This window comes from Panthera onca, chromosome F1, assembly GCF_046562875.1.
Source record: "Panthera onca isolate mPanOnc1 chromosome F1, mPanOnc1 haplotype 2, whole genome shotgun sequence".
Classification (NCBI taxonomy): Eukaryota; Metazoa; Chordata; class Mammalia; order Carnivora; family Felidae; genus Panthera; species Panthera onca.
In genome coordinates this window covers 58,618,947-58,631,719 of record NC_138355.1, presented here as the reverse complement: position 1 = coordinate 58,631,719, position 12,773 = coordinate 58,618,947, and the positions used below count along the sequence as shown (strand labels likewise).

Genomic DNA, 12,773 nt, shown 5'->3' with positions numbered 1-12,773 from the left:
CAGTTAAGTGTCTGACTTCGGCTCAGGTCATGATCTCACTGCTTGTGAGTTTGAGGGCTTCACTGAGCTCTGTGCTGACAGTTCAGAGCCTGGAGCCTGCTTCAGATTCTTTCTCCTCTCTTTGTCCCTCTCTGCCCCTCCCCTGCTCACCCACTCTCTCTCTGTCTCTCTCTCTCAAATATAAATACACATTTTTTAAAAATTAAAAAAAAAAAAGACTGTACTCAAAGGTGTAGGCCAGGGCTACAGTCACCTGAAGGCTTGACAGGGATAGAGGATCTGCTTCCTAGCTCACTCATGTGGCAGTGGCAGAGGGCCTCAGCGCCTCACCACATGAGCCTCTCCAAAGGTTGCCTGTAACATAGCAGCTGACTTCCCCTAAAGAGAATGAGCAGCCCAGAGAGACAGGTAGAGACAGAGAGACAAGAAGAGAGACAGAACTTTTACAACCTACCCTCAGAAATGGCATACTACCACCTCTGTCATTCGTGACAGGCCAACCCTGATACGATGTGGGAGGTGTGTACAAGGGCATAGATATCAGGAGGTAAGGATCATTGGGGCCATCTTGGAGACTGGCTACCACAGTGGGAATTGATGCTATCTTTATTTATAATTTATTTGGTCTCTCAGAAACATCCCCATGGTATAAATGAAGATGCTGGGATTCTGAGAGATTTGGTGTTTTCAACAAGGTCACGTTACCAGTTCTTGGTTACTGGACTTTTTCTGGTCAAGGTGACTTGGAATTCTCTGACCATTCATAAATCGTTTATTATTACTCAGCGGTAGTTCTTCACAACTGCAATAAAATAAGACATGGATTGAAAGGTTTTCTCCATCCATTTGGACCTAGTTAGCATACCTAGCTTAAGCCCAGTCCCTTATAGGGAAATTTCCTCAGACAGTAAGGGATCTGTTTGATTAAATCTTTTCTTAACGTTCAATTCTACTGTATAAGTCAAAACCGTACTCTAGTCTCCACTGGTTCTCAGAATAAGGCCTCCAGCTTTAAAATCTCATTCAGTCTCCTGAATGAAGTCTACAAATAGGATGTAATGTCATTGAAGCTCCCAGCAAGCTAATGCATGGTGCATAGATCAGTAGAATAATAAATATATAATTATAGGACAAGGAAATTTAGAGCAGAATGTATTTAGAAAATTGATGAGAATTAGGGAGAAGAAAGGGCAAAGTCTGGAAAGTAGAATATTAAAGAAGGCATGTGTAAGGATGCCATGGACCGCATGTCTGTCCCCCCCCCCCCCCCCCAACAAACCGCCAAATTCTTATGTTGAAATCCTAACCACCAACATGATGGGAATTAAGTCATGAGATTGCAGTCTTCATGAATAAGATTAGCGCCCTTATAAGAAGTGACAGGAGAGCTCTGTCCCTCTCTTTCTCCCCCCAACCCTCCTCACTTGCTGTCAAATGAAAATACAATGAGATGATGGTCATCTGCAAACCAGGAAGCTTGTGCTCACCACACATTGGATCTGCTGGCGCCTTGATCTTGGACTTCCAGCCTCCAGAACTGTGAGAAATAAATGTCTGTTCTTTAAGCCACCTGGTCTAGGGGCGCCTGGGTGGCTCAGTAGGTTAAGTGTCCAACTTCAGCTCAGGTCATGATCTCGCGGTCTGTGGGTTCGAGCCCCTCATCAGGCTCTGTGCTGACAGCTCGGAGCCTGGAGCCTGCTTCGGATTCTGTGTCTCCCTCTCTCTGCCCCTCCCCTGCTCACACTCTGTCTCTCTCTCTCTCTCTCTCTCTCTCTCTCAAAAATAAATAAACATTAAAAAAAAATTAAACTACCCAGTGTCTGGTGTTATATTATCCCAGCCCAAACTAAGACAAAAGAGATTGGCAAAAATTGGCACCCATTGTTTCTAGTGACACATGCTATAAACCTCCTTGCTCCTGCCACTCTTTCGTATTTGACCCTTAATTTATGACACATTCTTTTCTAATAATTTTGCTTTCAGTTTTTTGTTAGGAGAGGCATTCACGTTGCATAAAATATTTTAAATACCCTAACCATTTTATTCCCTTAGTGTGGGGATTTTTGTGTATCCTGCCTTTAGATATTTTATGCAAATAGAAGCAAATACATACCCTGTGTCAGTCTATAATTTTTCCTCTTTTTCTACAAGTGAAAACATACCATACATAGTATTATGCACCTCAATTTTTATAATTAATAACATCTTTTGCACAGCTTTCTATGTCAGTACACAAAGAGCTTCCTTGTTCTTTTTAATAGCTTAACATTATGCCATTTGGGTTATCTAAAATCTTTTGCTGTATAATCACTGCCTCAAGGAATAGTCTGGTATACATGCCACTTTATACACAAGGGTTAGTATACATATGGGATAATTTTTTAGAAGCAGCATTGCTGGGTCAACAAATGTGTGCATTAATGATTTTGATAGCATTTGCCAAATGGCTTCCTTAGAAGTCATAACAATTCAGATTTTCAGCAGCATGGTGTAAAAATGGCTGGTCATCCACAATCTTAGCAGTAAGACTGATATTTATGCCTTGTCTAGTCTGATAAGTAAAAAATGGTACCCTTGTGTAGTTTATTTCATATTTCCCATATTAAGAATGAGTCTGAAAGGGGCGCCTGTGTGGCTCAGTTGGTTAAGTGTCTGACTCTTGGTTTCTGCTCTGGTCACGAGCCCATGGCTTCGTGGGTTTGAGCCCCGCATTAGGGTCTGCACTGGCAGTGTGGACCCTGCTTGGGATTCTCCCTCTGTCTCCCTCTCTCTCTTCCCCTCCCCCACTTGTCTGTCTCTTTCTCAAAATAAAAGAACTTTAAAAAAATAAAATCAGTTTCTTAAAAAAGGAGAATGAGTTTGCGTATCTTTTCATATGTTTAAAAATGATTTTAATTTCATTTCCTTGTAGTTTCTATTCACACATTGTTTAACTGAGTTATTGATCTTTTTCTTAATGATTTGCAGGAGATTTTTATACATTAAAGAAACTAGCCCTTTGCTTGTGAAATGAGTTTCAAGCAATTTTCCCTATTAAGTTTGTTTTCCAACTTCACCTGTGGTGTTTTTTAATTTTGGGGGGGGTGGGGGTGGGCTATGTATAACATTTTTATTTTTATGTGGTCACATCTATCAATCTTTTAAAATGACTTCTGAGTTCTGTGTCACACCATTTCTTAAGCAATTACCTCTCCTACAATTACGTAGACTCAGAGAAGACAAATCTTTAAGTCAAACCCACAGAAAATCAACTTTGGTTCAAAGCCCAAGATGCTCTCCGAAATAAAAAAAGTGAAAGAAATTTTGAAGAACACAAAGACAGTTTTAAATAAGCAGCAGTAGTTTTTCTTGTTTTGTCTGTCGGTGATCCATGGGTGCGGGTGCCTTCCCTAATTCCACTTTTGGCTGGATCACTGGCCAGGTCAGAAAAGAAAGAGAGAGAGAGAGAGAGAGTGAAGGAAAGAATAAGCAAGCAAGGAGGCAAGCAATCATACCTTCCACTCTGAAGGTGTGGTGTGAACAAACGAATCAGGCAGATTTGGGGAAGGGGAGGGTGCCAGGATTTATGGCCAAGGCTCTCCTCACCTAGGCAACAGTTGGTAGGCAGCATTTGTGGCAGTGGCTAAAAGCTATTCCAGGGCTTGGCTGGGACAGTATCTGCTGAATAACTAGGCCAGTCCTGGAGCCAAGATCCACAGCGCAGCTGCTGTTGCTGCTGCTGAAGAAGGCTCAAAACTCATTTTTTGCTGAGTCAAATCTCTCTTTGGGGATTTAGAAAACAAATGGGGCTCTGAGAAGTGGAAATTCTCCTGGACAAGTCTTTGGGAAACAATGCAGTGGGTCTTTGTGGTTTTTTATTCTTATATAATGAATTCAATCAAAGGTAGAGACCCTACCTTCACGATAGATGTAAGACTAACTCACCCTGGAAGAGACTTCTCTAGTTTTAGGCAAGACAATGAAACTAGAAAAATGAGAACATGAGAAAAAGAAGAGTAGAAGGAGAAAAAAATACATGTAGATATATATTTCAATATAAAAGACAGAGGCACACAATTTTCCATGCCAACTAGTCTGCTGTGTATAAATAGGAGGAGCTCAAGGTAAACTACCAAGAAAATGACTCATCTGGGCAAGAATAAGGAAAGAGATCAAGTGTTCCTGAGTTATTAGTAACTTGAAATTACACCCTTATGCAGAGAACCTTCAAAGCTGCATTCTCTAAGCTTTGACCTCTGGTAAATGCATGACCCAGCAATGACTTTAGGTAACCAGAGCCATGGATACCCCAAGGAATGTTCAATGTGTCTTGCCCACATACATTTTTTTCCAGTTTTTTTCCCAATATGTTTTCCCTTATGCATTTCATAAAGTGTTTCAACGAAACTGTGGGTGTTTTAAAAACTCGTTCTATTGTTTGCCACCTCATCATTACCTTAGCAAATATTTATTGAGTACCTACTATGTGTAGGCCACCATGCCAGGATGCTAGCAGGAATTCAAAGAGGTATGAGTGATGGTTAGCAACTTCCAGATTTTTGCATCCTAAAAAGCCATATATAAGACATGATAATGACGAAAGGAGAGGAGGAAGAGAGGTGGAAGAAGGGGAAAGAATATGGGATATCAGAGTTCTGGTACTTATACCCAGAGATGATGCAACTACATTTTAACTAACGCAAGCCAAACTTCACTAAACTCCAGAGTGAAAGTCAAGGTAAATTGTAGAGGCACCAACAGAGACATTGGATCAAATTTCTTCACAGACATATAATTAGCACTGTTTAGGGATGCATCCCACTTAATCCCATTATTTTCTTCTTCTGGATATCATAAAGACATGATGATTTCACAACCTAAAAAAATTGGTTTTTATTTTATGTTTCCAAGGGTGTCTTTTTTCTGAACACGTCACTTACGGCTAGACATTTGGTACTAAGCGTTAACTGGTTCTTCAGGGTGTCTGCTTACTTACAGCAAATGTTGCTTCAGGCTTCTATCGCTCCATGGACTCTGTTTTCTTATGGCTTCTGATGCCTCATCCCTTCTATTTATTGCTCTTTTCCTATGGTTCTTAGTTTCCCCACCACTCTACCATCTGCCACCTTCCCCTCAAACTGAGCTTCTCAAGAAGAATTGGCTCAGCCATTTACTTTATGGTATAGAAGAGATGCATTAAGGTATTTTAGGGGCCATCAGCTAAATGTACGTTGCTACATTTGTATCAGGAGCTTTCCCAGCCTCATCACGCAATCACCTGTGATCAGAGCACTGAACTCACATGACAAAAAGACTATTAGCATAGGTGGAAGGAGCCTTCAGGGGTGGCTCTCCAAAACAGAGCTATGATGCCAACAGATATTCATAGATCATAGAGTCTTTCTTGGTATTTTTGCTAAGATACAAGTTACTATTGAATCAGGTAGCTACATGGACTCTGATTTTAATTATAGACCTCTTCCTATGGCATGTCGCTTACTTCGAATGAGGTGTTATTTTGACCAAAGTATAGTTGATAGCATTAAGAGAGGATGGGAACGTTCAATCCCTCCATTTTTATGCACGAGTTACTGGACGCTTGGAAGGACTAAACGAACTTACCTAGTTCACATCTGGGAGTAAAGCCAGAATCTATAGATTCCCTTTACAGTGTTTTTTCCACTGCACAGTCTTTATTCAGTGGGCATAGTCTTAAGCTAATGTATCAACTAAAATAAAGTGCAGTGTAGCTGTCTGTAGATATTTTTACCCTAAGATTTCCTAAGATTTTTCTAGTTTCAGTCAGTCATCAATCAACATCAAGAATTTGAGTACTGATAAAAATTTAATCTGAAAAGAACATGCCAATACAAGCAAGATTATTTATCGGTACCAAGAATAGAATAATATGTGGCTGAGAACTTTTCAGTTTGGAATGAACCATAAACATAGACTTCAAGTGATAGGAACCTGGACTGTTTTATTCCTCTGATTCTGGAAGCACCTTAGCTGGATGTGGTGAGCCAAATGCCCCATTAATCTTGGGAACATCAGAAAGAAACCATCACAAGCAAATTATGACAAACACATCTAGGACACAGGAGTTGAGGAAGAAGTGGAATAACCCTGAAGACACTTATTACATACATGTGGGGGAAAATGTACACTATAAACCATTATTGGTTAATATATGTGATTACATAGAAATTTAGATTTCTAAATTAAAAACAGACTCTTTGCAGTTTGACGGAGGCAGATAACACTTCCTGAAAAGTAAAGAGAGACTGAGAGCTTTAAAAAAATATGTGAGGCTAAAACAAAATACTTTTATTGAATTAAAAAAAAAAGTTTTAACGTTTAATTTTTGAATTCAGTAAAAACAAGACTTTTAACTTCTTTTAAATGAATATCATTTTTGTAAGCCTTGAATCTGGCACTCTCCATACCTGGCATCTGGCAACCCCTGGACTGGGAAAAGAAGCAGCTATTCCATAGACAGGCTGGATTCTACGTATTACTGCAAGCGAGGAAAATCCTCCTAAGTCGGTAAAAATATCAACTTGCTGTGGAGATGAATTTAGTTGGGAAAATTCTCCTTTAGTCTTAGGAATGATACTAGACCATCTAAAGCTGCTTCTAATTTATTTTTAATCTTTAGCATTAAATGCATGCATTCACCATCAGGAGGCTTTAGCAAATTCCTCAGTCTGTCTCTTCCCCATCGCCCAGCATCACGGCCTCTTTGGAAGCACATTGGCTTCAGAAACAGAGACTCTGTCTCAGCCACCAGTAATGCAGCGATGAATATAGTGGGCAATCAAAACTGTTTTGGAATAAATGAGGCATGGGGAGAAATTTAATAGGTTTGTTTCTTTGAATGCCTTCTACCGTAGCACACTTCAGTACAAACAACAGGCCCTAAAGCTTTTACTCTAAACCAGGTTTTCTCAATCTCTCCACTCTTGACATCTTAGATAATTCTTTGTTGTGGGGCTGTCTTGGGTCTAACAGAATGTTTAGCAACATCCGTGGCCTCTACCCACTGAATGCCAGCAGGACCCAGTGCTCCGAGAGTACAACAGCCAAAAACAAATGTTTGCTTGGGGAGTAAAGTTGCCTCCGTTTTAGAACCACAGGTTTAAATGGCTTGGAAAATAGTAGTGGCTACGAATCAGGAGAAGACTTGGACAATATTCCCAACCATAGTAAGAGTGTTTTTACCCAGGGAATTATAGAATCAAATCTAATCTAACCAAGTTATGGTTAACTGATTCAATTGATTAGAAATTATAGAATTCAATAGATTCAATAGAGATTCAATTAATTAGAAATTATAGTCTTTCTCCTTAAAATAACCTCGGCACTATGCTAAATACATCAGATATGTTATTACATCTGTAAACCCTTTACAACAACTTTATATACCCAATTTGCAGATAAAGAAGTAAAGGTTTGCAAATAAAGCCTACCACTGATGATATGGGTGTTACTTGATTCAGCCTAATTGTTCTTAGGAAAGTACATGCTCTTGTTCAGTGTATCATTCCTTTATAATCTGTTACAGTCATGGACTACCCCTAATTCTAAATGTAATTCCAGATGCAATTCATTTCATAACAGATCCCAGTTAGGAGTATGAATGACTCAGTGACAATGCATTCCTATTACAGGAAAAACATTTCAAGGGCTATCATGTACTGAAGGTGAGTCATTAGAAACAACTATAAAGAAAGAAAAAATCTGTATTTTACAGGGATGTGGAATAAATGTCTCCAATTATTCCAATTTGGATTACCCCTCAGTTTATGGAGCCTATCAGAAAAATAACATTGGGAGAGAATGGTAGGATAACAGTGGAACTTTCTCCAGGAAAAGGTGAAATCGAATCAGCAGGAAAGAGAGTTCTGTCACTTTCATGTTTGACACTCATAGACTGTGCTAAAGAAAACATTTCTGGCATATTTTTAGGCTTATTATGGAAAAATGGACCCTGCTGGGTCACATGGACAAGCTTCCAATCCAATAAGAGTCAGAAATGCAAAAGAAAAATACCCTGGGAAAGTTTTCTTCTGCTCATACATAGCAGAGAATATAGTACATTCCCTTGTCCAGCCTATAATTAAGATGAAAGGCATATTCCCCTCCAATTTGCCATCCGGTGGCATGGTTAACATTCCATCTTGGCTGCAGGGGCCTGATTCGTCTAATGCAACACATTTTTAAGGCAAGAAAAAAAAAGTAAAACACACATTTTACTCTTAAGTGTTTCATAGGATGAGCTATTTCAGTTTCAACTATTTTTAACTCAGTTAAAAGAAAACACTTTTGAATTGACCATTTCTTACAGGAACTCAAGCATAAGACTGCCTGTCTTTAGAGGGTAGCTGTCTTATTTGCTTAAGGTGCTGTCCATTTTGTTGAGGCCATTCACTGTGATGGGTCAGCCTAAAAAGGTTCGGACACTGTGGTATGTGCCCAGAAGGTCAGATGCTTTCCTCAGCCTCTTGGGGTATCAAAACTTGGCCAAGAAACCTTTGAGAAGAAGGCTGTTTGTGAAAACTCTGATACTTTTGAATTCCACCCAGGCTGAAACAACAGGAGAACAGTCTTTTTTCATAGAAGTGCCCCTCTGCCTACCTCTCCTCAAATCCTTAAATGCCAGGCAGTCAACTACTAATAAAGCATATCTAGAACGAGATCCCAGGGTGAACCTACATAGATAAACACACATGTATATTTTTCTGAAATTCATATAAATGTATGTAATTGTGTATATACACACAATTATATAAATTTCTATATATATTAATTTCTGGAATTGATATATATATATATAAAACTTGTTAATTGCATTTTCTTTCAATCTTCTAGAAAAAGCATCGGTGGATTGTCACTCATTGGGTAACATTTTTGAACAGAAGTTACTTCACTCACAGGCCTACGTTATTTAAAATACAATTATAATTATTTACATTATAGTACTGTGGTGTCAAAGCACACTCTCATAGACCATTCTGTGTCTAAAGAAATCACCTTTGGAGGGTTTAGAAACTTACAGGCTTCACCAAATCAGATCATGTCCACAATAGCCACATTCCACCACCCCGATGAGAATTCATCTCCAAGAAACAATTCAATAATTACAAGTTTTCCCAACTGAAAAATTAAGACATAAGTTTCAAAGTTCAAACTCTCACAGAAGGTATGAGATAAATAGATGAATCTGCTCCATGTGTGTTAATACTGTACTTACTAATTGCAAGCTCAGTAATTATATCTTCCAGATGTGTCCAATCCTGTACCTAAACTCAATGCCTGGGGCCTTTTTAACAAACAAACCTTTTTTTTTTTTTTTTTTTAAGAAGGGGGTGCAACAGACAACTGAGTTTCCTAGCAGCAGTACAGAGCCCTACTAGTCATTTGGCCACAGTTTAGCTTCTCTTTAAAAGTTGTCTCCTGCCTACTGGATCACCCCATTCCAGCTCACCCTTGAATGAGTCACGAGGCTGCTGTTCACACCCATTGCCTAACTTTCTGTGAAGCTTGTGGTTCTGTGGTCCTGCTCAGGGACCACCAGAGTTACTCTGCCATGAGTAGCTAAGAGTTCCCAGACTCGGTCCTCCCAAAGCTGAATTCCGTGGCTTTTCATTAATCAGTGTTCTTACTTCTGAGTGTTACCCCTTTATAATTCTGACCAGTGAGATATAAAATAGCAAGAGAGGAAAAGGGATGTGCTTCATATCAAAACATGCTTTGTAAATGCAAGATATTATTCCCAAAATGACTGCATCCTTTTACAGGTGAGGTTAGCTTTTTGACAAGAAAATATGAGAAAGCTCCATTGGAAATGGAGGAAATGGAGGAAAGCTCCATTCCTTTTAGTAATTAATACAAGAAAGCAGTTATCTGTAATGGCATGTGTTAAGTATGAGTTGTCGCTCCAGGAAGAAAAGAAAGTACCCCTTGCCTAATGGTTAGTGTTAGTTAAGGGTTAGTACTGGTACGAGAGGGGCTCAGGCTAACACAATAAGCAAAAAGCAACAACGAGACTTGTTCTGAAATCCAGTAAATCCTTTCTGCAGCTCATGGTATGAGCTGCAGTTCTTATTGGCTCTAACACAAACCACTGGAAGAAAATTCCTTTTTGTTTAGGCTCATTGCTTCTCAAGTATGCAAAACTGTTAACTTACAATAGAAGAACAATTGATGTTCTCACTGGCTCATGTAAAGAAGATGCAAATTCAAAAAGATCCTTATTAACATGAATGGTATCTGTGCCAGACTAATTCCAGCAACAGCAAATTGATTTTATGCAATGGGACTTGGCTGGCCTGTTTTACAATACTTACCTTCAACCCTCTCAGAGTGTTTAGCTACTCAACCACAGTTAAGAACAACAGGAATGAGCTAAAAGATGATCAGAGATAGGTCCTCCTGATGTTTCAGAGAACAGACCATCCCCAAAGTGTTCCCTCAGAGGCCAGCACCCTCTTGGCAAGAATGTTAGGGAAGAGACCAGAACAGAGTATGAGGTAAACTTTTAAGATCTCTTCCAACCTTGTAATGCTAATGAAATGGACTTACTCCAAATGATTTTTCAACAATAGGGGAAAATGATGGCTTCTGAATTAACTCAAAAGAGAGTTCCAAAATGGTGCCTGGCTCAGCTGGATATTTCAGAAAAAGACAGGGTGGGATCTGACTTAAAGTGTGATGTGGCCAAATAATAGAGGAATAGTCATGGTGGTAGTTGCAGTAATGGTTGTAAGAGGAGTACTAACGGAGGATCCAAAATTGTTCCTCTTTTTCATGCAGCTCCATGCAATTCATTCTTTCTGTAGAGCAGCCTGCCTAATTATGTTTCACTTCAGTTAATATCAGAGTTAATTCTCATTACCTTTGAGAAAAAACAACTCACTAGGCTAAAGGAGTTGATGGCACTTGGAGATGTCTTGGGGCATGCTGAGTTTGGGGAGGGGAAACCTTGAACAAACAGTAGATGATGCAAACAGATAACGAAGAGCCGACTTTCCTCAGGAGAAAATGCCATTGACTTTAATTCTGATGCTGGATGCCCACAAGGTGAACTTTTTCCAAACTTTATAGCACTGTGCTGGGGATATCCTCTTCCTGAAGAAAAAAGGCATTGGAGAGTTGGCAGAACCAAGAAATGGAAATACAAATGGGAGACAATCTCATAGTCCAGAAGGTGCCTGCTGACAAAATCCAAGGACTTTCTTGATGTATATAAAGTTCATACTCGTTGCTCTTTTTTTGCCACACAGGAACACAAGGATGGCAACCCAGAAGGACTGGAAGAAGCTGCCTTGATGATCATGGTTTTGTGCCCAGCTGTATGTACAACTCATAACCCAGACAAAGTTTGTTACAGATGAGGTTTGCTTTTCAAGGAACAGGATGGCACTGGTGTTTGTCCGCAGACTGGCTGGATGTGTATTTGAAACAAACAAGATTTTCAAGGAAACTGGAGATAAGAAAAGAAAGGGGGAATTGAGGTTATCAAAAGAGATACAAAAAAGAAAGTAGCTCACGCATCTGAAGATGTTCTAAGAATAAAGATGAATTTGGCAGTTGACGAAAACAGATCATTTTAACCCAGGACGAGACCTATCAGGGCAAGAACCCCCGGGACCATGCCAGGATGGGGTTGTTCCCAGATATCTGTCCACAGGAGCTGAGTGCCAGGAAGGAGAATGCCCGTCAGAGTCTGGGAACCAGAAGGTAGGCGCGGAGCCTGGAAAGTAGGTCACACCATGAGTCAGGCTGGAGAAGCTGAGCAGGAAATCAGCCATGGAATGAGCAAAGGTGGGTGACCAGGGAGTCAAGGAAGAAACAAGGGATTGATAGACTGGCAAGAGGACAGCACAGGAACTCAACGCCATGATTCCCGGCTGCCACAAGTCCTCAGTGTTGCTGCTGTTCTACCAGCCAGGGCCTAAGCAGGTAACAGATGCTCAGTTGGATGCATTTTATGTGATTTCACCAAATGAGCCACATGGACAAAATTATCTAATTGGTTTCATATGCTGTGTTCATTATTCACTGAACAAATAGGCATTGACTTCCCATGATGTGCCAAGCACTGTGCTGCGTGCAGGGGCCACAAACACGGGGAAAACCTGGCTGGATTCACCCAGTCATGGCTGTGTATGTAAATCATTCTGGAACCAACAGGCTATGGAGAAAACCATGTTATACATATTTTTAAAGGGTGCCTTTTTTTAATTGCTCAAAAATATACTCAGAGAAGTAAAGAGACAAGTTTGGCAGCAAAACTGTCAGCTTGCATGTAGCAGAGCTCATTGAAATGTACAACATCACATGGTCTGTGGACACCAGGGGGTGAGAAGCAGTGGGAGTAAGATCATTCCTGCCCCCCGCCTCCCAATCCAATTATGTGAGGAGTAAAAAAAGAACCAATCTCAGGGAGCAGAAGCTGGAAAATGGCATTTTCTCCACTGAGTCATTTAAATAAAGGCATACGTGGAGTGAAGAACTGTTCGGGTGTTACCATTCATCCAGAAAGACATTCATTTGTTTATTCAAATAAAAAAAATGTAAGCATCACTTAGAGCTGAGGGGAGCCTCAAGTCTCATTGTTATTGGTTTATCCATTATCTTGAAGGCAGAACAACCAACAGTCAAGAGCACAGACTCAGGAGAGAGGCTGCCCAGATCCACATCCCAAATTCACAGCTCCACTAGCTTGGGGGACTTGGGCAAGTTCCTTCAACTTTTTGTAATTCCCTCAGGCATAACAGGTGAATTATAAT

General features: G+C 40.1%; 1 long non-coding RNA gene across 2 annotated transcripts in view; it reads right to left on the bottom strand.

Moving 5' to 3' along the window:
* The window catches only part of LOC144614912 (uncharacterized), a 39,437-nt gene that overhangs the window by 5,215 nt on the left and 21,449 nt on the right, over nt 1-12,773 (bottom strand). Inside the window, exon 5 of one of the 2 annotated variants that reach the window (XR_013553215.2) lies at nt 11,014-11,464. The exons of the other annotated variant lie outside the window; for it this stretch is intronic. This is a non-coding gene — a long non-coding RNA (uncharacterized LOC144614912). Of the gene's footprint in view, nt 1-11,013; nt 11,465-12,773 lie in introns of those variants that run through there. 2 annotated transcript variants of the gene reach the window in all.